The 24,408-nt window shown below is 39.7% G+C and overlaps 1 long non-coding RNA gene across 1 annotated transcript in view; it reads left to right on the top strand.

Moving 5' to 3' along the window:
• The window catches only part of LOC119524715, an 86,689-nt gene extending 64,587 nt beyond the window's left edge, over positions 1–22,102 (top strand). The window contains exon 3 of the long non-coding RNA XR_005214870.1: positions 20,068–22,102. This is a non-coding gene — a long non-coding RNA (uncharacterized LOC119524715). The remainder of the gene's footprint in view (positions 1–20,067) is intronic.
• Positions 22,103–24,408: the final 2,306 nt, after the last annotated feature.

Raw genomic sequence — 24,408 nt, 5'->3', positions numbered from 1 at the left:
TTGAATGATTCACATGACAGAGAGCTATTTAAGGACTGAGGAAGTAAGTCCATTTTACCACAAATCTAATTAGTTATTGGAAAGTTTTTACTTATATTGTTTCATAATCTGTCCCCTTGTAACTTCCACCCATTGGTTCTAGGGCTGCCATCCAGGGTTGCATAAAAAATTTTATTCCTATTCTACTTGGGATTTCTACAGCATTGAAAGGACACTGGTTCTCTTTAGTTTCTTTCCTTTTCCAGTCCAGCATCCTCTAGAGTCTCTTGAGTCTCCTCATTTGACTTTTTGCCAAGCTGTTGATCTTGTCTGCATGCATTTCAGTTTGATTTGGCCCTCAGGGCTAAATTAAGCACTGTAGGGAAGGTCCAGCCAGTGCACAGTGGGGGAAGACCACTGGTTTCCTCGTTTAAAATATTGAAATACTTCTGCTAACTTTATGTAAGAGTATATTGAACCACTGAGGTCACAGCTGAGATCTCTAGAACTTAACTTTGGACAGTGGCTACTAAATGAGACACATCTTCTTCCATCCTACCCTTTTATAGTCTTATTAATTTCTGTCTTATAAGATTTGGCTCATCATCCTTGTCCATTGTTCTGCTTTGAGAATTTGCTTCTTCTGTCCAACTTAGTTTTATTTTTTTCAGTTTTGTTTCATTTGCAGATTAAATCAGCCTGATATGAACATGTCTTCTTTCAAGTCATTAATCAAAATGTTGAACCTGGAAAGCTGTAATGGCATTCTTTTGTTTCCTTTTATATTTATTTATATTACTTTAAAATATGGTCATAGTCTAGATTTTTTTCAGTCAGTTTTTATTCTATTTTTATGAGATAATATAGGAGTTGCAATAATTTTAATGGTTTATGTATTTTGGATCCTTAGTAAATGCTTATTGTAATACCTCAGAATGCTGACTATTCATTAGGTTTTAGAATTTAAATATTGAATATCTAAAAACTTAAGGATTTCAAGGGACATAATAGTTTGGATTTCAAATTTTTAAAATAAAAAAGGGTACTGAGTGAATGTTATAGTGGTCTTCCCAGGCTTTTTAGTAAAATGTAAATTTCTAAACCATGTTGATGGCCCTTGTGCTAAGAGTTCCATTAATAATTCCTTAAGTTTGTTAAATAATTTAGGTGGAGAGGACATGGTGAAAGGCCTAATGATAATTGTGACTCACAATCTGGATTAGATGGATGGTGAGAAACACAGCAAGCTGCTGTTCATCATTTTCATTTTTCTTCAAAACAGAATGAAACATTTTCAGCATGTGAAGCACAGGAGGCTGAGTGAATGATAGTAAACTCTTTAATATGTTTTAACTTGACTTTTGAAAACAGGATCCACTCAAATTTCAGGCTGAGGTTAAGTTTATCATATACAGTAGTAAGTGAATCAGGTCACACTGCTTCCCTACTTAAATCCTCCAGTGGTAGCCTGTTTTAATCAGCAAGAAATACAAATTTTTAATCAGCAAGAAATACAAACCCCTTATCCAGATTTTCAGCAGCTGATAGGATCTGCCCCTGCTTGCCTTTCCAGCTTCTTTTTCCCCTCTGCCTCAGCCCCATTGGTCTTTCTGCCTCTCAACAAGGTTAGTCCACCCTGCCCGAAGACCTTTGCACCAGCTGCCAGCTAAAATCTTCCTGTAGACTCAAGAGTCTAGAGTGTTGAATGGTTCTTTTCTTTTTACATTTCAGGTAATAGCTCAAAAGTCACCTCCTCAAAGAAGGCTTCCCTGACCATTCTATCAAAGTTATCTCACTTGTTCCATTCGTCTTTATCATATTGACTTATTTTCTTCATGGCTCTTATTACTACTGGAAACCATCTTGTTTTACTTATTTATGTGATTATTGTCTGGCTGCTAGTCATGGAATACAAACTCCATGAGGGCAGTAATTTTGCCTTATTTATTGCTATACTCCTTATGCCTAAGAGAGTGCCTGGCATGTAGTAAGCACCCAACAACTGTTTGTTAAGTAAATGAATCAATTTTCATGATACTATGGAATCAATGTCTTCTCCTTGCTATTATACAAGTTCATTTTTATCAGAAACCTACATTGGGTAGCAAAAAATAGGAGAAAAGTATATCTTTAATAACATCCCTTTGCTGGTTAAAATCTCTTTCCTAAATTACTACAGGGCAAAGGTAGAGAAACTCTAAGGCAAGAGAAGGCTGATATTGAAGGGATCATAGTGCAGCATTTCATTACTTGTTGCTCCTCAGTTGATTCTCCAGAAAAACATGGAGCTGTGGGGTGAAGGCAACAGTTCAAACTGGAGGAGGAAGAAAGGATCTGGATTCAGAAATAATAGCCTCTCTTAGGCTTTGGATGTGGATATACTAATTTTATAGAAACCAACCCTGACTCTCAGAAGATGAACTTCTTGCCTGTTTTAAGAGAAACTAGAAGCCATTAGACAGGATTTTCCTCAATATTCACCTCTAAGCTATAAGTTAACCCCCACAGCTTTCCCTTCTTTCCTTTCTTCTTGCTGAAACAAATGCCCCTACTCCTGTTCAAAGGTAATCCTTCCACTTGTGTTCTGGATCCCATCCCATCCAACTGCTTCAGGATCTTGGTCCACTGAGTACCCTCCTCCCCTGATCTGCAACCACTTCTCTCTGTTTGTCCTTTTTCAACAGCATTTTGGCATCTTTAAAACAAATTCCTTTAAATCTCTTTTCCCCCTATTCTGGACAGCTCCTTCTTTCCACATCCTGTTCCCTAGCCATGCTTTTTTTTTTTTTCTTTCCTATTAGTAGAAGTTGTAGGCTTACAGAAAACTCATGCAGAATATACTGAGTTCCCATATATTTCCCACACCCCCACAGTTTTCCCTATTAACACTTTGCATTAAAATGATACCTCTGATATAACTGATGACATCATGTTGTAATTGTGTTAACTACAGTCCATAGTTTTTAGGGCTCACTTTTGTGTTGTATAGTTCTATGTTTGTTTTTTAAAAATTTTATTCTAGTAGCATATATACATCCTAAAATTTCCCCCTTTAACCACATTCAGATATATAATTCAGTGGTGTGGCGTTAATTGCATTCATGGTATTGTGCTAACATCACCACCATCCATTTCCAAAACTTTTCCATCACCCAAACTGAAACTCTATGCCAATTAAGCACTAACTCCCCATTGTCTACTCTCAATTGGACCCTGATAATCTTTATTCTAGTTTCTGACTCTGAGTTTGCTTATTCTAATTATTTCATATCAGTGAGATCATACAGCACTTGTCCTTGTGTGTCTGGCTCATTTCACTCAATGAGACATCTTCAGGATTCATCCATGTTGTATGTATTAGAACTTCATTCCTTTTTATGGCTGAGTGATATTCCCTTGTGTGGACATACTGTAACATTTTGTTTTTCCATCTAACTGTTGATGGACACTTAGGTTGTTTCCATCTTTTCCTAGCCACACTTTTTGAAAATGTCTCCACTTCTATCTCTGCTTCATTTACTCACTCTCAACCTACTGTAGTCCAGCTTCTGTTCCCCCTGCTTCTACCTAGGACATCCGTAACCTCCTTGCTGTTACATCCAGTAGTGCTTCTCAACCCTTATCTTTTTTGATCTCTTGATAGCATTGTCTGTTTTCCCTCCATATTCCCTGCTCCCTGCCCCCCCCCACCCTGTGGAAATACTTTCTTACATCGGCCCCCATAATATCACAATCTTCTCCGTATCCTCTGATTTCCATGGCTGCTTCTACCAGAACCCATTTTACCTCTCCTGGGGAATCTGTTCTGGAACTGTCATCTTTGTCTACTCATGTACTCTCCCCAGGTGATCTCATTCATTCCCATAGCTTTGCTTTCAAGTACATATTAATGATTCCCAAATCCAAATCTATATCTTTTGCTCAGATCTGAGTAACAAATGTTTGGATGTTTCACAAGCAACTCAACACATGTAAAACAATGAACTGGTTCTCTGTTTCATTGAATGGAACCAGTACCTGCTAAGTCAACCAAACTCAAGCCTGGAAGTTAACTTTGACTCCTCCCTATTCCCTACTCCCAACAACCAGTTGCTCTCCATGTTCTGTTGAGTCTAACTTCCCGACTTCTCTATGTCTAGTCTCACTACCCTAAGTCAAACTCTTATTGTCTCTAGTACTCCCTTTACTGGAGTAACTTTATTTACTCTTAGGCTTAGCCTAGTGCTTCTACTAGGAATTGGTATCTGTTATTAGGAAAAAAACAGTCCTTGGCTTATTATTCTAAAAGGAAATTGATTAGAAGGGCTCAGAGTAGCATAAAGTTGACAAAAGGAAATCTAAAAACCGAGGACTTGGGACAGGAATGAGGGCATCTCTAGGAATCTATGTGGTAGGAACTAATGTATTGTCTTTTCAAGTTTCTGCCATTGGAAAAACCCAAACCATTGAGCCTGTGACACTCCAGTCAGGATTAGTACAGTATTTCTGGGAGAAAAAGCCTCTTAATAATTGGCTTAGCTTGGGTCAGAAATCCACTCCATGAGCAGAGGGATGCCCTCAGCAGTTAATGGGTGCTTCTTCAACTGCGTGGAACAGGGGAATTCTCCAAAGGTAAATTAGGTAGTATACTCAAAGGGAGGGAAAATGATTCTGGGCAGGCAAAATTGGCACATGACCACCATAGCAACAGTTCTCCCACAAATTTGAATTAAGAGGCCTTTCCATACGTTGCCATGATTGTCACCTTTTTATAGCTCTCTGTGGGCTTCTTACTTGTTTGTACCTCCATGAAATGGTAGGCTTTGTTAACACAGTGACTGTAACTTAGGAGATACTCAAACACTTACTGGATATAGGATGGAAAGAATGTATTGATTTAAGTAGATATGTGGTGTATTTAAGTCTTTTGTGGCTGGTTGGTTTGTGTTACATAATTAAAACTTTTTTTTTTAACAAGATCATCAGTGCTAGGTAAATCCATGTGAACATAATATTGTGTAGAATCTAAACTTCCTGAGGGTAGAAATATTTTCTATTTTCTGTATCTTTGTACCTTATATAATGCTTAGCATTGAATTTACACACATCTCTGAATGGGTGCTTACTGAATAAAGGCTTTTTCTGAATATTTCTTTTGTATTTCCAAAAGAAATGCTATTCTAAGAATATTCTAATGCTTTATTTCTTTTTTCTTTTTCCTTTGTGTGTGTGTACGTGTGTGCATGTGCACACTGTTTCAGTTTTTAATACCACTAATGACTTTGAAATGGGACATTGACTCAGAATTAGTGACTGTGCCAGTTTGTATGTATTGTGTCCCCCAAATGCCATTATCTTCGTAGTCTTGTGGGGCAGAAGTTTTTGGTGTTGGTTGGATTTGCATGGAGTGTGCCCCACCCAGCTGTGGGAGATGATGCTGATGAGATGTTCCCTTGGAGGTGTGGCCCCGCCCATTCAGGGTGGGCCTTGATTGGTGGAGCTATATAAATGAGCTGACTCAAAGAGAGGGAGCTAATGGAGTGCAGCTGTGAGTGATGTTTTGCAGAGGAGCAAGCTTGCTAGAGAAGAACGTCCTGGGACAAAGCCATTTTGAGGCCGGAGCTTTGGAGCAGACGCCAGCTGTCTTCCTAGCTAACAGAGGTTTTCCGGATGCCATTGGCCATCCTCCGGTGAAGGTACCCGATTGCTGGGGTGTTACCTTGGATGTTTTGTGGCCTTAAGACTAACTGTGTAGCGAAATAAACCCCTGTTTTATAAAAGCCTATCCATCTCTGGTGTTTTGCATTCTGCAGCATTAGCAAACTAGAACAGTGACAGTCAAGTATTAATTGTCCTTGGCTTTGTGGCCTTAACAGCATCTCATCTCAGCCGATCATTAGTTCCCAGAAAATAAGCTGGATCAGGGTTTCCCAATATGTGGCCGTTTAGAAAATATTCCTGATTGTTACTGGAATCTCTCATTCATCTTTCATTGCTTTTCTATTTTTACATCTTGGCTTGTGCTTTTGATCAGAGGGAGAAAACTGTGTCAGTTACAGTGGGTGGGTAAGTGAGAAGAATAATAGAGCAAGAGAAATTGAATTAAATATTCAACCTGAATTCACATACAACATAATAAAATCACGGAACATAACTGCTAGAAACGACTTTAGAGATAATCTAATTAGACCCCCTCATTTCTCCTTTTATTAATGAGGAAGCTGAGATGTAGTGAGACTAAGTGACTTTCCCAAGACTGTAAAAGGGAAAAATAAACCAATCACAAATACACTCTTGGCTTCTCTAAGCATTTCTGAATCCTTGCTATTAGTGGGTCTCCTGCAGTAGATTCATCTTGATGGATCAGTTTGTGAAAAATTTTGTATTGAAAGAATTCAGTCAAAATTGCATTAGGGCAAAAATCACTGGTACAGTTTTCACTTCTTGATCTCTGATGATCTGGGGTTTATCTCCAAAAGACAGTAGTAAATAATGGGGAGAAAAGAGAAGACAATAAAGAAGAAAAATCCAAATGACATCATTGGGATCAGCCAATATGCATTTTTCCTGGGAAGTATTCTTGAACCTAATCATGATCTATCCAACCAGAATTTAGCAACAAGTCAGGTACAGAGATGTTAAATCCTCTCTTGTTGGATAGATTGAAATAATCCTTAATCTGTTTGGTTTATGTTGATTTATAACATACCATTTCTGGATCTGTTTGCCTTACATTTCATTCCTTGCTCTTCCCCTGCTCTGCTCTGTATCATAGTGGATGGACCATGTTTATGTTTTGTTTTCTCCCCCCTCCAAGCCTCCCTTCTCAGCTGGACAAAGTTTGCTGAACCTATCAGATGTGAACACCAATTGTTAAATTTTGGGGACTCCCAATAGCTGGTTGTTAATACAGCCATTCCTAAAAATTAAATTGTTTAACCTTACAATCAAATAAATTATATTAAAAACAAAGGTAATATATATACTCAGTTCATCACTTCCTAATTATTTCAATACCTTCTCAGCTATCTTTGCTCTTGTTTGTTATTCAGTCTGTAAGGGAAAACAGTACGTAATGGCGTGCTATTGTGCATTTCTTCCTAACTTTGCATTCGGTGAGTCTACTGGTTGTAGTTTGAAATTGGCCAGGTGAGAGAATTTACACTACAGGAATTGGCAGATGCTACAAATTAGGACCTTTTCTTTTTTTGTGGGTCAGTTAAACATTTAGTGAAGCACCACTTGCTGTTTTCCAGCTGTGTTTGGCCAGTGGGAGGCAGTCGAGGGAGTTTGGAGTGTGGGAGGAAGGAAGAAGTCAGGAATTTTCATACTTTCCCTCTGTGGCCTGGGGATTTCTTCTTTGCATGCACCAATTGTCCCTCTAACAGAGGGACGGTAGCAGCTTCCTGCTATTGCTAATCTTTGGGTTGCTTCACTGCCTGCCATTTGCCATTGAATTTCTCAGCTTTTCTATCATATGTTACCAATTCCCTTCATTCAATTCCTTCTGTTTTGAATATTTGAAAAGTTTCTGTTTTCCTGGTTAGATATTTCTGATATATGTAGCAAATTTATTTAAATAGTTGTCTTTTGTTTTTATTGGCATTTTCATGTCAAAGATTAAATAATTTTAAATAATATGCAGTGTAAGAGATGCAAGGCATTCTCCTTATTCAGGTGTAGTGTGAAGGATCCACAAAAGCTAAGCAATTTGACCAAGGACACAGTAAATTGGTGAAAGGCAAGATGTACTTCCCTATCTTATACTGAGATTTGTGAGCCACACATTAATATTTGGAATTAAAGGTGATATAAAATTTAATAGAATTGTTAGAATTTATTAGAATTATTGTTAAATTCCTCCAGTAATTTTTTTGAAAACTATTTTTATCCATGGAAATAAATATAATATAAGCTAAATATCAAATTTTTGACTTGACAGCTCCCATGCTGCCTGCTGCCTTTATTTAGTTTTTTGCTTATGTTACCATGGTTGTTAAATGATGCCCCAAATGGAAAATTTGGTAAAATCTGCATGACTTTAAGTGATTGACCTGATTTTGGAAAATTGAATTGAGTTGACCAGCTGTTTTGCTGTCTTAATGAAATAGCCTATTGTCTGTAGGTCTACTTTGTCTGGGCTTGCTCTCTATTTATGAAGGTCCATTAGCTTATTTCATATATTGATTAAAATGCACATGCTTGTATAGGACACAGAAGGAGACAAATGCCAAGGAAGGCCAGTCTCTTTCCTTATGGATATGTGTAATAAAGAGGAAAAGCATTTCATTTAGGGAATGACTGAATCATTTCATATTTCATCTCATAGGTAGCACTGATTTTCAAATTCTGCTGAATTGGCTTAGACTAAAAACACTTCTCATGTAACTTTATGTCTTGGAAGTCTCCTTTAGTGCTCTGTTATTGAAATATTATGAAAGAGAAAGAGCACTGATTAAATTTGTTTACATGGATACATTTACATTAATGCATGATGATTAATTATAAGTTAATGCTCTCATTCACAAAAATTTTAAGGTGGCATAATGATAAGGCTGCATTGATAACCCTGCACAGCCCCTTATTAACATTGTCAAAAGCCAGATGTGAGGTGGTGTAACACATTTTGGAGTGGCATGTTGGGAAGCCACGCTGGCTTTCCATAAGTGTCATTCAACTTTGACCACGAGATGTTGCTCAATAATCCATTTTAATTTAAGTCTTTTGTTACAAGCCAAATGACATTTCCATTTATTTGCTCTCCAATTGCATATTAAAACACATAGTGGGTGGGTTGGGGTGGAGGTATGTCCCCACTCTGAAGGCACATTTTAACTTGTGTGTGAGAAATCTATGAATAATTTCTTTAAGCTATGCAAATTCAGGCTGAGAATTCAGACACCAAAGAATTGTTGTGTCCTTAAATTTCTATGCATGTGTGTACGTGTCTATACCCAACCTGCTGCCCATCCAAACTTTCAGTTTACTCACCAGCACCATCTCCACCCAAATGAAATAATTTCCTGTTGGCCCCTGTTAGCAACACAAAACAACTTATTTATGTAACTATTCCAAATGTCAAAGAATTACATTAAAATGAAAACACAAAATCAGCTTTCTGTGTTTCAGGCAGCAATTAAGTAGTCACAACATACTACTCCATAGATGAAAGCTCCAGAAATAATCATTTGCAAAGGTAATCACTGGAAGAAGATCATTTTACTCCCCAAATCCTTGATTTTAAGCTGTGGTGGGGGGAGCATGGTGTGAAAATCCACTTTGGAGATGGCTGTGGTCTTCACTTTCTCATAGAATTCACCCTAGATTTAAACTTGAACTGTATTTTTCTGAGATAAGATAGAGGCAGGGCTTCCCACACTTTTTTTTTTTTTTATGACCACTGTCTAAACAAAAACCTATGACCAGAAAACAGTGGTGGCCACATGATCAAAAAACATTTTCTGGGAAGTGGAAGGGCAAGATGGAGGTAACAAGCAGCTATATAAGGAAATCTCCTCCATGAACATCTTGTAGGATGGCTGCTTTTCCCTTTTCTGGTATTAGTTTCCTAATGACAGAGCTGTTCTTTCTCCTCTGTGAAACGGACTGCCTGGGTAATATGAGCTAGGGAATATCAATAAATGACCTTCAACATATTAAATTCTTAGCAGCCGCTTTCAGTTTAATATGAATTGATTTTTGGATACTTTGCTGTCAGCTGGCTGAGCACAGGGCTTTAGGAGATGGTGATTGATCATTGGTGGAAACATGAACCTATGAGACTCTAGGTGGTGAGGAGGGGAGAGAGAATAAGCAGTAGACATGGGAGGGAGGTGACCTAGATGTAGAAATAAGAGGATGGTCCAGGAAAAGCCCCACATGCTCCATTGTTTTGCTTGTGATCCAGTTTTAGGACTGGATTGGCATGGTAGTGTGAGCATTTAGGTAAGGCAATAAAAGAAGGGCTGGCTTATTCTCTCCTAAGCCCTCTGAGACAGCTTTTCCATTTTATAACATTCTTGGTTCCTATTCTCCCCAATGGACAAATCTCATTCCTTTCTTCATTCTCTTCCATTTGTTCTTTCTTGTAAATTCATTCATCTATTCACCAAGTATTCATCAGTACTTAGTACATAGCAAGCGCTGGGTTAGATGTAGTTTCAGTATCCTAGGCTCCTGAAGGCAAATACCATGAAATGGGCTGTGTTAAACAATGGGAATTTATAATTTATGGCTTTGAGGCTAAAAGAAAGTCCAAATCAAGGCATCATCCAGGTGGTGCTTTCTCTGCTACATGACAGAGCACTTGGTGGTATCTGCTGTTCTCTCTCTTCTGATTTGGGTTTTGCTGATTTCAGCTTCTTGCTTTGGTGGCTTTTCCCTCTCTCATGCTTGAATTCATTCTGTTTATAGAAAGGACTCCAGTTACAGGATTAGGACCCATCCTGATTGAGGTGGGTCACACCTTAACTAAAATAGCCTCATGGCCAGGTCCTGCTTACAATAGATTCATATCCATGGGGATGGATTAAGTTCAAGAACATGATTTCTGGGGCACACACAGCTCCAAACCACCATAGTTGTCTGCATGGATACAAAGACAAAAATCTTTCAATTGTCGGATCTACAAGAAGATCACTGGAATCTTTCTACAGAAAACTCATTTTTCTTTCAAAATATCTGAACCCATGTGGTAGAAATGTCAAATTTTGCTTTATTTAATATAAAAACTTTTGAGAAGAAAAGCAAAAAAAAAAAAAATAGCACAACAAACAAACAAACTTTCTTTAGACCAGTGGTTCTCAAACAACGCACACAAGAATATCCTCAGAATGTTGTTAAAATGCAGATTCCCACTCAGTAGGTCTGAGGTGGGATTTGAAGTTCTGCAATTCTGAGAAGCTCTTGGGTATTGCTGATTCTGCTGGTCTTGAGACCTGGCTTTGAGTAACCGGCTCTCAGTAACCCGCTTTAACTACACCTGAGTGAGTAGATACCCAGAAAGAGGCTTAAAGTGAAACAAGCCTCCTCTACCTCAGAAGGAAGGAGAACAAGATCTGAAGACAAGCTCTATAGGAATATGACGGAATCTGTGAGTGACGAATTATCTGCCACCTGACTCTCTGCACGAGCTTTCAGGATCAGATACACAGTGCCAGGAATGACAGGATACAGGTTTTCTCCTAGGAGGGGTACAGATCATTGCCTACATCACTGTTTTGAGACATCACAACTGAAATGGCTTCCATGTTCCTAAAAGAAGGAGAAGAAGAAAAGGGCACCGCTTTCAAAGGGAAAAAATAGTTTTCCGATAACCCCCATTAACTACACAGGTCATTGTGGCAAAACGAATGGGATTAGAAATCTCCTAAAAGCTGCAGTATATGGTACGCTGTGACTGACAAGCCTTTCGCTGAGTAGTTACAAATGGGACTAATGGTTTAAACTTGTTAGTCATTGTCAGAGGCTCTGATCCTCGAGTCAGCCATGGAGGCTGTGGCAGAAATCAATAAGGCACCACTTTCTTGGTGAACTGCTGGACCATGTAGATCGCCTGGAGGGAAACGCTCAGTTCCCTCCCAGGCTGCTAGATGAAAGCAGGCAGCTAGATCTCCAGGAAGATTGACCATAGTGTTCGGGGCAATTAGGCCTTTCACCACTTTGAAGGATAGTTATAAACAGGGAGTCAGTTGGGAGGGCAAAGGCAGGCCGCCCTGCAGACAAACCCAACACTGGAAGCCATTTTGGGGAGGCTTGTCAGTTTCATGGCATCCCAGGGCTTTTTTTTTCTTCCTTCCCCTTTTCCTTGTTCAGATTGTTACACAGTGATTTTACAGGGGCTGTGGCTTTTCTTTCCTTTTTCCTCTCCCTTTATTTATCTTTAGAAGCTGGAGGAGGGAGGACTGATGGTGAGAGCAACATTTGGTTGATGATAAACAGCAAACTACAGCTGAACTCCATTAATCCGTTCAATCCCCAAAGCCTCTGGCCTGAAAACCTGTCAGAGGAGGGCTTCCTGTTGGGCACATTTCAAAACAATCACATCCCATTATTCAGTTCCTTTTTTTTTGGGGGGGGGGGAGATCCCTGCAAATGTGCCAAAATCATTAGTGAAAGAGTGTGTGTGAAAGAAAGTGCATGTTCACGAAGCAATTACAGACAAGCTGCAGATTATCAGCAGGCTGCAAGGGGTGAGGACTGGGGCCTGTTTGGCAGAGGCTGTGCTTTGCAGAGGAGTGTCCTATCTGATGCACACAAGGTTGCACCCAGCGTTACGAGTGAAAGCATCTGATGCTCCCCAGCTGCCCAGGCTGCGGCCAGCCTCGATGTGCAAGAGGAGAAGCGCAAGGCTTTGCTGGGGGTTCTTGGTGGAAAGGCAGGTCGGCCCCAGCCTAGTATGGAAGAATTTCTGGCCTCTTCATCAACTGCCATTTCTGTTCAGATTTCAGCTGGGAGTGCACCTGCCTTCCAGTGTTCCTGTTGCTGAGGAGTTCCATTCCATTTCTTGTATTAGTCTCGTGATTGCTTTAATTTTTTTTAATTTTTTAATTAATTGATTAATTTATTTTTACTTCTCTCTGGTTCCTAGTCAACTGTTGAATGCAGCTTGTACTGTAAACTGTGTTCTGTTAAGTACTGTTTAACTGTCAAGTGGTTGGGGAGGCAAGATGCTGTGGAAATAATCCCAAATGGCTACTACTTGGGAAGGCTGTCTGTCATTCAGAGGTTCTTTGATCATTTCACCACCCTGGTGGCTCCAGCCCTTGGTAAAGAGTGTTGAAGTTTTCTTTTAAAGTTTGCTTGCCTGCTGGGAAATGGGAGTAGTTTTGCATCTAAGAGATGTGAGTTCCAAGAAATGAAATGCAGACGTTCATTAGGAGACAAGAGGATACTTGAAGGGCATGAAAGCTGAATGTCTTTAACAGTGGTGGTCTCCTCCTTGGGAGGGGCATTTCAGGGGAGTTTTGTATTGCCATTTTCTGTCCTATGAAAAGAGGAGCTCAGCTTCCAAGGAAGCAGCTTATAGGGCTTTTTTTTTTTTTTTTTTTTTTGCTCATTCTCAGTTCACCCAACATCCAAGGATGTTCCCCATTCTGAGAAACTCAGGTAATCTGGAAGATCCAGATTACCCACTTGTGATTCCACAAGTTGGGTCAGCCATTTACAGAAACAGAGGGGAATTATAACTGCTACTCAAATCTTCACAGTCCTAAGTGAAATAAAATGAAGTAATTCAATTGATTTGGGATATTCTTTAATAAAGTAGATACATGTGACCTTCCTTAACATCCTTTAGGGTGTGAAAAAAGAATTTTTTTTCTTGCAACCCAAATACATCTAAAAGGAGGCAATCCCTTTTAGGCAACCAAGAATTACTGGCTGTTTCAAAAGATACCTGATATTCAGAGAGCCGTTAGGTCCTGGAAGAATTTATAGAATTCAGTCTTAAGGTGCTTTAACAATATTGCCATTAGCTATAATTCCTTTTAAATTGTAATTCTATTGAGTGTGTGACAATGTGGCATTCTAGAGTACCTAGGATTTTAGTTCTCCTACCTCAGTGTTTTGATGTGCAGGTGCCTCCATCTCCTTGCCTCTCTTCCCTCACCTTTGAAATGGAAGATTGGACTGAATCAACACCAGAGTTCTGTGGGAGACAGAATGGTGGCTTTCCAAAGATGTCCATGTTCTAATCCTGGAACCTGTGACTGTTTCCTAGCCTGGGGGTAGGGACTTTGCAGATGTGATTAAGGATCTGAAGACAGGGAGGTTACTCTGAATTATCCAGTGGGCCCAGTGTAGTCACAAGTGTCCTTAAAAGAGGGAAGAGGAAGTCCAAAGAGCTAGAGGAGGAGTGATGATGGCAGCAGCAAGGATGGAAGGGAGCAATGCAAGGACCCACCCTGCCATTGCCGGCTTGGAAGTTGGAAGGGGGCCGTGAGCCAAGGAATGCAGGCAGCCCCTAGAAGCTGGAAAAGGCATGGCATGGAATCTCCCCTAGAACCTCCAGAAGAAACACAGCCATGCTGAGACCTTGATTTTAGCTGAGTGAGAACCATTTCAGACTTCTGACCTCCAGAGCTGTAAGAATAAAAATTTGCACTGTTTTAAGCTATTGTTTGGTAATTTGTTGCAGCAGCAATAGGAAACGTATACACATCTCTTTCAGCATTAACTTTCACTGGAACTATGAACATGCTTTGTATGGAGGGTCACTAGAAAATCCAAATCAGGGAGTGATGTGTGCAAAAAGATAACCACTCACAATGATTAGAGTGAGAAATTTAAAGCAGACTGAAGACAAGGCCCATAAGGGCAGAAACATGTAAGGAAGGAAGATAGGACACCAGAGCCTGTGAAGGAAAAGATGTCTGTGAAAGAAGCTTTATCATTTGCAATGCTTGAGGGTATTTGAAATAGCTCTGAGTATTTTTTTTCCCTTTGACTGGCAGAATGGAGAGTGTTTGCAGATAGGGCTTTAGAAGAAGCAGAATTGTGGCATTAGAAGGGGCCATGGTGATTGATTTCCTTGTAACAAGTGTTGGAATGCATTTTACAACATCCCTGCAAAATGTTCGTCATGTCTGTGTTAGATCATTGCTAGTGATGAAGCCCTCACCTCTTCACAGAATGGTCCCTTCTATTACTGGGCAGGCCTAATTCTCAAATTATGTTTCTTGTGCAGAACCAAAGGCTGTTGTCTCATAATGTCCATTCTTTGGTCTAAATTTATTTTTTAGGCTAATTTTTGGTGCTCAGAGAACTCAAGGTAAACATACCTGTTAATGAAAGAAGATGTGGGCATGAACTTTGGGGGAAAGTCCGTACCAGCAGGATATGGGCCAAAACCATGTGTTCAAAGTTGTAGGCATTCAGATTTTGGGGGGTGAATTCTAAAAGTACTGAAAAGATGAAAACAAATACTTTGTGTTCCATTAGTGTTTTTACTACTCTATCTCCAGTGCCACAAACATTGCCTGTCTCAAGGTAGGTGCTTAATCAATATTTGTGAACTCAATGAATATATTCCATTAATGACAATGAAGTGCACTGTTAGTGGGTAAACTAGAAATTATAAAATAATTACCTAAATAATCAATTTAGTTAATCAAATTGGGAACAAGAGATACTTTAAATATGATAGTTTTTGCTTTTTTTTTTCCTTTTATTATTTGAAAGTCTACAAGTTGTACCCTGTTGATATTTTCAAAGGAAATTTCTACTTTCCAGTGGGATTGCAGGTGATATGCAGAGTACTTATGTACTTTCCTTTAAGAAGCCTATGAGGCCATTGGGAAGCCAGGAGGTCACTGCTTATTATTATCCACCACTGTTTTCCTTCCAGGTGAATCTAATGAAACAACGTAGGTAGCTGCAGCCCTCTAGTAACACAGGGTGTGAAGGCTACACATCGGGCCTTAAACAGTTTATCAGTGTTATGGTTCAACAGCTGGAATATGGAAATTCTTAAGGTCCTGCATATTGATAAATGGCCAAGGTGTGCAAAGATCCATCAAGTGTGTTGGGGCATTTGGAGCTATCACCACACAATCAAGATATGGCCATGATTAGGCCTCAAATCATCCAAAGAAATGACATACCTCAGAAGCAAGATTGGCTGGGGGAGCCTGCCTCTTTCTGCACTCAGCTTGCTATAAACGAAGCAGTGCAGCATGTCGATGAGCTCACGTGCAGCTGCTGCATGAGAGAAAGCAGCTGTAACACAGGGGCAACTCCTCACACCAGATCTTGCACCTCTTGAAATATGATCACCTCTGCTGCACCACGGAGGGAGGTGCCAGACTGAAATACACACTCGGCCATGATAGAAGATACCCGAATATATTATAGCAGTGAGAGGAGCTGGGGATACTCCTGGGCAGCTTCATTTGAAACTGAGGCCTTGGCAGAGACTGTGGTTGGAAACTTGTTAGCAACTCTGTAATCGGAAATCTGGTTCTTCCATTGATGCCACAGCCCACGGTTTCCATTATTTGAAGTGGAGAGCGTTAAAGTGAGACATATGGCTTGCTTTTTGTTTATATTTATACTAGGAATGACAATCCCTAGCTTCCCATCAGCATATCCTCTTCCTAGAGAACCCCGTTCCAGAAATGAATGAGCTTTGGACCAAGTGGACCTGCCCTTCTGGCCAGAGCTGATTGAATGAGGAGGGACACCTGACCCAGGCTGAGCCAACCAGACTCGATCACCCAGATATTTTGAAGCCTTGTTCAGTATCTGGATGGAAGGTGATGTCGAGCTGGGCCTGGGATGGTCATCTCTAAGACATGCTCAGTGAAGCAGGAGGGGCCAGTCTGCAGAGTGAGAAGGAGAAAGTAGATACACAGACATGTGACACGAGAGCACACAGTCCTGAAGGGATGTTCAATGAGTTGAGCTTCTGCCTTTCCATTTTCTAGTTTGTTTCTCTGGGGCCCTGTTAGAATTCCTTCTCTTGTTTTCTATGAGATATTCATATATCCTTTCATGAATGCCTTCTTTCCTTTATTCTACTTCGAGTGGCCTTCTGTTCCGGAGACTTGAGTAATTGATTCCACTTCTCCGTGCCAATCTGTCCCCCAGCTTTGGCTGAGCACTTACCAAGTGCCAGAATTTGTTCTGATGATTGAGGTATATCATCTTACTCAATTCTTTTGTCAACACTCAAAGCAGATGTGGTTATTTTGTATTATTTCACAGTAAGGAAATAGACTGGGAAAGGTTAGGTAATATCTCCAAAGTCACACTATTGATGAGTGAGGGAGGTGGTGATTTCCACTGAAGTTACATTTGCATCGAAATTGATTTTACATTTTCTGTGAAATCATTAAACCACCTACTCTAAAGTAAATGATTTATGCTATAATTTGTGAACAGAATCTATGTTGAAATACTGAATCAACTTGGAAATATAACTAGAAACCAAGTCATCTTTATTTAAAAAGCTAACACTATCTATGTTTACTTGAGGGTTGAAAACTTGCACATGCCTCAAAGAAAATAGGCTACGTATAAGAATTATTTTGGGGTGTAGGAGGAGGAGTAAAAGTTTTAGAAGTGTTACCTAGGTTTTTTTTATAGCCTATTCTTCTTTATTCCTCTATTGCTTTCTGATGTGTCAACTCTGTTATGCCAAAAAGGGTGAGAAAGACCATTGAAAATTACCCGTCTTGGGCTGTTACATGGAAGAGATAGAGATAATGAGATTAACATTATTTTACCTGAGTCCAAGTGTCCCTGGTAGACTTCTTTCCTGGTTTTGTCTTTCTTTTGAACATAAGGAAATAAACCTATACTTTAACTCAAAATAGTTAATATGTTTGTTCTCTTTCATTTTCCTTTGTCTTTCTGTGCTTTCCTTGATTTTAGTTTTCCTTACTGTAATGTTTAATGCCCTCCATGACCTTGCCAGAGTCAGTGTCTTCATGACCCTCAATATCCTTCATATATCCAACATCCCAGCCAAGCTGAACTGCCTGGAGTGTCTCATGCATACCTGCCCAGTCTGCCCCAGCTATTGCTTCCTACCTCTCAACCCACCCCACCACCCAGTATAAAAGTATAAATATTACCCAGCTTTAAAATCCTGGTGAAAGTCTTACTCCTTTCATAATGAGACTCTCCCTGATTCCTACAGACCGCAAGCAACATCGTCCTCACCTCACTTCCCATAACATTCTACCTACACTGCACTTATGACTTCTAATCATGAAAACCTAGGTATTAAAGTTATTTCTGCACATCTTCTCTTTGCACTGTGAACAACTTAAGGGCAGGATGACTTTTTATCTTAGGTGTCTATCCTTCATAACACCCGCAGAGTATCTTTCATGAAATAGGTATTCAATAAATATCTATAGAATTAATAAACAAATGAATAAACATTCTTTTCTGTGGCATAATTTCAATGTAGTTTTGATCTGATGTTTACATTTCTTGTGGTCCAGAATACTAAGGCATAGTGCACACATTTGTTGCACCTTGTACAGGTTTTCCCCCTCCCCCCCGTTACATAGTTGATTAGTGAATGAGGGAGGAAAGTAATCATTGAAAAGTGTTCTTTAATAAGTTTCTTGTGGGGAAAAAGAAACACTGAATAGCTTTTTTTTCAGTATACTCTGTTCTTTTTTTTAATTATATAAAAGCAGACTTCAAATAGGTCCACCTGTAGCTGGGATTCACCACTATGTTGATGTGAAACATGTAGTATATTATGTTGCTTAGCTCTGACTTAGATGAAATTCTGATTGAACTGACTTAAACTAAAGGGAAAAGTATTAACACAAACTATAAGAAGTCTGGAAGCAGAGTGGCTCCAGGTTAAGCTAAATTCATCTCAACTACATCAAGGACTTAGATTTTTTTATTCTTAGCTTAGTGCCTTTGTCTCATGCTACCTAAATTTCTTAAGGTTTTATGCATTCTAACAATCATATCAAGGCATGGTAATATTCAGTGGGAAAAAGGGACAGCTCCTCCTTTAAGTATTTTTGACAACAATGAAAACTGTTCCAGAAACCCTGCAGCAGTATCCTCCTTATTCCATATTAGCCAGAGATAAGTCACATGACTATTCCTAAATCACTTTTGGCAAAGGATTTGAGATTGCCATGATTAGATTGGAGCTTTGAGGATTTACCTCTGACTTTGGAATGGGGCCACCATCTCTGGAGGGTATGTAGTGCAATGAAGTCAGGGTTGTTGTCAAGGACAAAATGTGTAAGGGCTTTTGGAAGGCAATGCCAGTATTTTCCATAAGGGGAATGAAAATATTCCTTTATATAAATGAGTTGTTCTTAGTTGTGGGGGTGATGAACTGTTTTATCCTTGTTCCCTCCCCACATCCTGCCATCCCCAGGCCACAGGGCAATTGGCAATTTTTGGAGACATTTTTGCAGGTTACAATTGAGGGAGTAGAGTTCATGCTACTGACTGCTGGTGGGTAGAGGCCAGGGATGTTGCTAAATATCCTATCATGCACAGGATAGTGGTTCACAACAAAGAATTAGCCAGTCAGTAATGTCAGTAGTGTCAAGGTTGAGAACCCTTGGTATAGGTGTAACTTCTCTGCTGGCCTGACAGTGTCTGAAAATCTTACTTTTTAGTCGTAATGCTGACTTGAGACATTGAGGTCTAGTGTTCAGATATGTCTTAGTTTGGAGGCATGATACACTAATAAATTAGTGTTCAGATACATTTTAGTTTAGGTGCATGATATATGAATAAATTATTGTCCATTAAGACTGTTGGAAAAATATTTCATCAACTTAATTGGATGGCCACTTAACAAGACCCTTGGGAAGTGACTGTGACATGTAACGGTAGTTATATGAAACTGACATCAAAGAATGTATCCCTGAGACCAACCCTTGACAGAGACAACCACTATTTCCTTTACTGAACACAGTAAAAAATTACCAAAGTTCAAGAAAAGGGAGAAAATACTATTTGAGTGCCTGCTGTATAGCAGACACTACCAAGGAGATTTACAATACTACTACTAATTTTCCAGAGCAGAAAACTCAGTTTCAGTGATGTTAAGAGAATAGTTGAATAAAAAAAATGTTCAAGGAAAAAAAAACGTTGTCTTCAAATCTTACGACACTTCCTCTTTTTAGATACATATTTTTTTCATTTCTGAGTAACTGAAAAGCCTTAGTTTACCTCATCAGTTGACCTCATCAGTTAGGTGGAATTTTAAGACTGGTTAGTTCTATAAACAACATTTTTCATGCTTCTTCCCCATTGCTTTACTCCTTTGTATTATCTTTGAAATTACAGCTGATCCTGTAGATCATTCTTTCAGACCATGTCTTCTGTCAAAGCTGCAGTCAGGCATTACTTATTTTGATTTCTAAACAGGTTTTGGCCCTGGTGGCTGTACATAGTAGATACAATAAACAATATTTTTGGCTGTCCAGCTTTCAGTCCCCTTTTCCATTTGGGGGTAATCCACCATTGTGTTGAGAAGCAGACTCTGCCTCTCACTTAAGGAAGTTAAAAGCCTCATACCCTCCCTTTCTCTATCCTCTGGTCACCAAAGCAAGACACATGTGACTTAATCACCATCAGTGTGATGCTCTTCTCTTTGATTTTGTACCACAGAGATCTTGGAAAGCAAGGATTCTGGATGGTGTAGTCCAGGATGGAAACTTTATGGGTTCCTGAGTCACTGTTTGGAGAAGAGCTTCCTGGGAGAGCTACATGACCCACAACAGATCTTGTGACATGTCAAACCAGTAAGAGTTTAGATATTATTTGTTACTGTGTCCTTGCCAAGCCTCTACTAACGAATGTACTTAAAAACAATTACCTGGTGAGGTAGGGCAGTGAAGAAGAACAGAAGTTTTGTAGTCCTACAGGAGTAATTGAAACCTCAGTTCTGCCATCTACTACTTGTATAACCTTAGGCATTATTTGGAGGGAACTAGAAATTAATACTGGCAATATTTTTACACTTTATACCAAAAAGAGGGTAGATATAGGTCCAGGAAAACTTAAGTGAGAGAAATTCCACGGAAGTTGTTTTAGCTCTGAGACAACATATTCACCAAGGTACCACCTCATCTCATTTTGTTTTCCCAAAATGGTTTCCTTGTTTTTCTTCTGTAAAGGATTCTATTGTGTTTTCCATACAAACTAATCTTGTATGAATTTGGATGGCACAAGTCTTTTTTAAAAATAGACCTTATTCATGCCTTGATGAACTGAAATGTCATGCTTCAGATCTGGCAGCTGGAAGTTAAAAATCCTGCATTTTGTATGGTGACCTTGAGCCTTTGCATGTCCATTTCCCTTTCATCCTTTTTTGGGGAGACCCCATGGGTGGTTTCCCATTGGTTGTTCAGATTTAACCATTATTGGCTGTTTCTCCCTCATTTTGCATCCTCAAAGCAGTGTGATGGAAATTCAGTGTTATGTGACCTGAAACTAGCATTTTGCAGACATTATTTTTTGTGTTGAAGAGCTCGCTCTAATATAATGTCCAATCTTCCCACAATTATCACATTTTCTTTCCCTGCTGAACACTCTGAAGCATTTTTGCTGAGTAGTTACAGAACCACAGTGGAAATGGTCCTGGTCTCTGGTGGTCAGATTTGCAGAATTTCCCCAAATCATTGTAAACCCTGTACACATGCTTCACATATGCAAAAAGCCTACTATTATGCCAAACAGGTTAGTGGGTTATTCTGGGGTGCCCTCTTTGCCATTAGCCTTACTGCTGCAGGATCATGGTGCATTGGACTAGAACTCCCCAGCAGCTCCATTTGCTGCCTGCTGCTCAATGAATTTTGTATTAGCAGGCAAATGAAACACTCAACCAAGTGAAAGGAATTCATAATGTTGAGGCTTCTAGGATCAGGATGTGCCATGCGCTTTGCAAAGAGGATTGTGTCTATCAACATGCAATGACTAATCTAGATAAATTGCCACTTTTCAGCACATCTGGTCTCAAGTTACTTAAATTAGGGGAGTTCAGCCGTAGAACACCAGCTGAACTAGAGCCTACACATTCATATGTTCCCTCCACATGCATAAATGCTCAATGATGGACTTGGTAGTGATTGGAACCCCTCATTTCTGAGCAACTGATAAACCGTACAGTGTTTCTTTGCTGTACCATAATTAGGACAATGTAATAACGCACCAAAAGTGATCTTCCAAGCAAGATAGTTGGGATTAATGTTCACAAAATCTCTTTATTAACCTGAATATCCTCTTTAAAAGTAGTATGAGAAAAGCTTTTACCCCTTAAATTGGCATTTTGGTAAATATCACAAATCTGTTTTAGACCCTATTCTCATAATAATGAGCCAAAGCCTTACACAAACATAATAATAATAACTTGCCCATAACTCCTTGCCATTTTCTTCTTCCATGTCTTCCTTAAACAACGATAAGCTCTGGTGAAGCTTCCACCTTCAGCTGGGTCCTTTTTAATAACTTCATGGAGTTTAGATTTGGAAGGACCTTGGAGGTAATTTACCCCAAACCGTCTTACTCTGCAGAACAGAAAACTGAGGCCCAGTTCAATATAAGTTGAGCTAATACTTCAATGTGGTTGCCAAGGAAGCTAATGCAATATTGGACTGTATTAAATCAGAACATGAGTGGTGATGCTGTCACCATATTCTGAACTTCCCAGGTCAAATGGGCCCATTATAGTAAGAGATCTTGAAATCTTGCCAAAAAACAATTGATGGGATTGAAGCCTACATAAAAGAAGAAATTGGGAGTAGCCGCCTTTGAATACATGAGGGGAGGACATGTAGAGACTTGGAGACAAAGAGTTAAAGGAGGTCCAAAAAGCCCCTGAGGTTATGTGCTGAGTGTGAATGTGTGAAGGGTTGTAGTTTTGGGTGGCGTAGGTCCTAGAATTAATCAAATTCTCCAAGACTAAAAATCAATGTTCTGGACTTACTCTGTGTGACACAGGGAGGCTGAACAAGGACCAATAGCTCTGATATACAAGGTGGCAAAATCTGCCATTTAAGGGACATATTTTAAAAATCGGCATTGTCTCCATATGAACTGGCTTGCCTCTAGCTGTAGTGAGTTTCTCATCTAAGACCCACACTTATCAACAGTGTTCTGGAGAAGATTGAACTGCTTCTATGGTTCATGCCAATGCTGAGTTTTAGTGATCCAGAAATTCATAGAGATCAAACAGCTCTGCAGTTTCATTAACTTAATTAGCAGTGTGGGGCCCAGGGGTCTCTATTTCAGGTGTCTGAGTTTTCCCATCACCAATTTGTCCTGGCTTAAAATAAAAATATTTAGATGAAACATCCTCAATATGAAGCACAAGTGCTCAAAAGAGCCCCTAATCGTATCTTAGTGAAGGATAGTTTCTGTTTTAACTAAAAGGATAGTTTTAAATAAGACTCAGTATGCATGGGGATACTAAATGAGGAGACCTCACAGGGTGGTGTTCTCCATAAAGTGTAATAAGAACTTACATTGATGAGAAGAAGAACCTTCAATGAAACTGATAATTGTATAATTTATTGCAAAGTTAGAAAGCATTAATAAGAGCTATCAATTACTGAATATTTACTGTTTGCCAGGTTCTATAACCTCATGCTCTACAGGTATTCTCACTTAATCTTCAATGTACTTAATGAAGACAGTATTATCACCCCAATTTTACAAATAAGGAAATTAAAGTCCATAGCAGTCAGAAGGTAAGTGACTGTTAGGGCTAAGATTTGAACTTGGATTTGGGTTCAAATTCATGTCCTAACCATTGTGCTTCATTGACTCCCACATTTACTGAGTGGCAAAGTTGGTTTGGCAGTGGGATTACTGCACTAGCACTGTGGTTTGGAACAGTTTCAATTAAGTTGTGTGGTGGCTTTACAGTGTGTTGATTTGGTTGGGCTGAACCACATTTCCCAGAATTCCTTTCCCTGTACCTGTCCAGATAGGGTAGGTCACAAGAGAGATCCTTGTTCAGATTTGGAGGGTGGAGGTAAAGTGGTGGCCATGTTGTAGCTCACAAATGTTGTCGCGTCTCTGCTGGCTCACCTTGTTGGCATGAGGCAGCGCTGGGCTGACCTCTGCTCACCTTCCCCTAGATCCTCTTTCAGCTTCTGTGACTTGTGGGCCAGGTGTGTATCTTCAGATCCATGCCGAAGGACCTGGCTTCTGTAGGGAAGGCACACTGTCAAGGTCAGAGGCAATTAGAGTTTACCAGGAGTTTTGATCCTTCTTTTGGGATTCTGGCTTGCTCTTGATCGCCTCCACTTTCCATTTGTCTTCCCTTCCCAAAAGCCTTTCCTGTAGACTTCTAGCTTCAGCTGTAGATATGAGGACAATAGCCTTATGGAGATGGCTTAACTTGCTCCCACATTGCATAAGATGAAAGCTATATAACAAATCGCACACATGCACCTCCAGCCCATTAATCAGGCAGGATTCAATCTTATTAATACTTTCTACTACTTCTCTGATTGAACCCTACAGACTGATCCAGGTAGGTTGGGGAATGACCTTGATTTGTGGATTGAAGCTGGCATGTTTCAGTCTCAAGAGAAAAGGAGATACAGGGTATCAACAGAGTGGGAGGATGGTTTGGACTGACGTGAACACTTTGAGCCCACAGTAGGCACAGTACAGATTGCAGAGCCAGGTTGCTGGTTCGAGTCCTGGTGGTTCTGCAACTTACATATTGTGTGGTGCCGGACAAGCTATTTACCCTCTCTGGGCCTGTTTTCTCATTTGTTTAAAGGCACAATGGTTCCTATTTCTTGGGATGTGTGAGGATTAAATGAGTCAACGTATGTAAAGTGCATAGAACAGTGCAAGCTTTATAATAGTGTTGGCTGTCATTATTATTTTCTTATGGGATGGGGTGCGTGTTCTGTCTGTTGTTTTCTAGAAGTGTTTCAACAACTTCTTTGGGAGAGAAAATCTGTCTGAGAAGGCCTCTGTAGATCCTCAGGC

This window comes from Choloepus didactylus (assembly GCF_015220235.1).
Source record: "Choloepus didactylus isolate mChoDid1 chromosome 11 unlocalized genomic scaffold, mChoDid1.pri SUPER_11_unloc4, whole genome shotgun sequence".
Classification (NCBI taxonomy): Eukaryota; Metazoa; Chordata; class Mammalia; order Pilosa; family Megalonychidae; genus Choloepus; species Choloepus didactylus.
The sequence above is the reverse complement of the archived record's forward strand: the minus strand, read 5'-3'. Positions and strand labels throughout refer to the sequence as shown.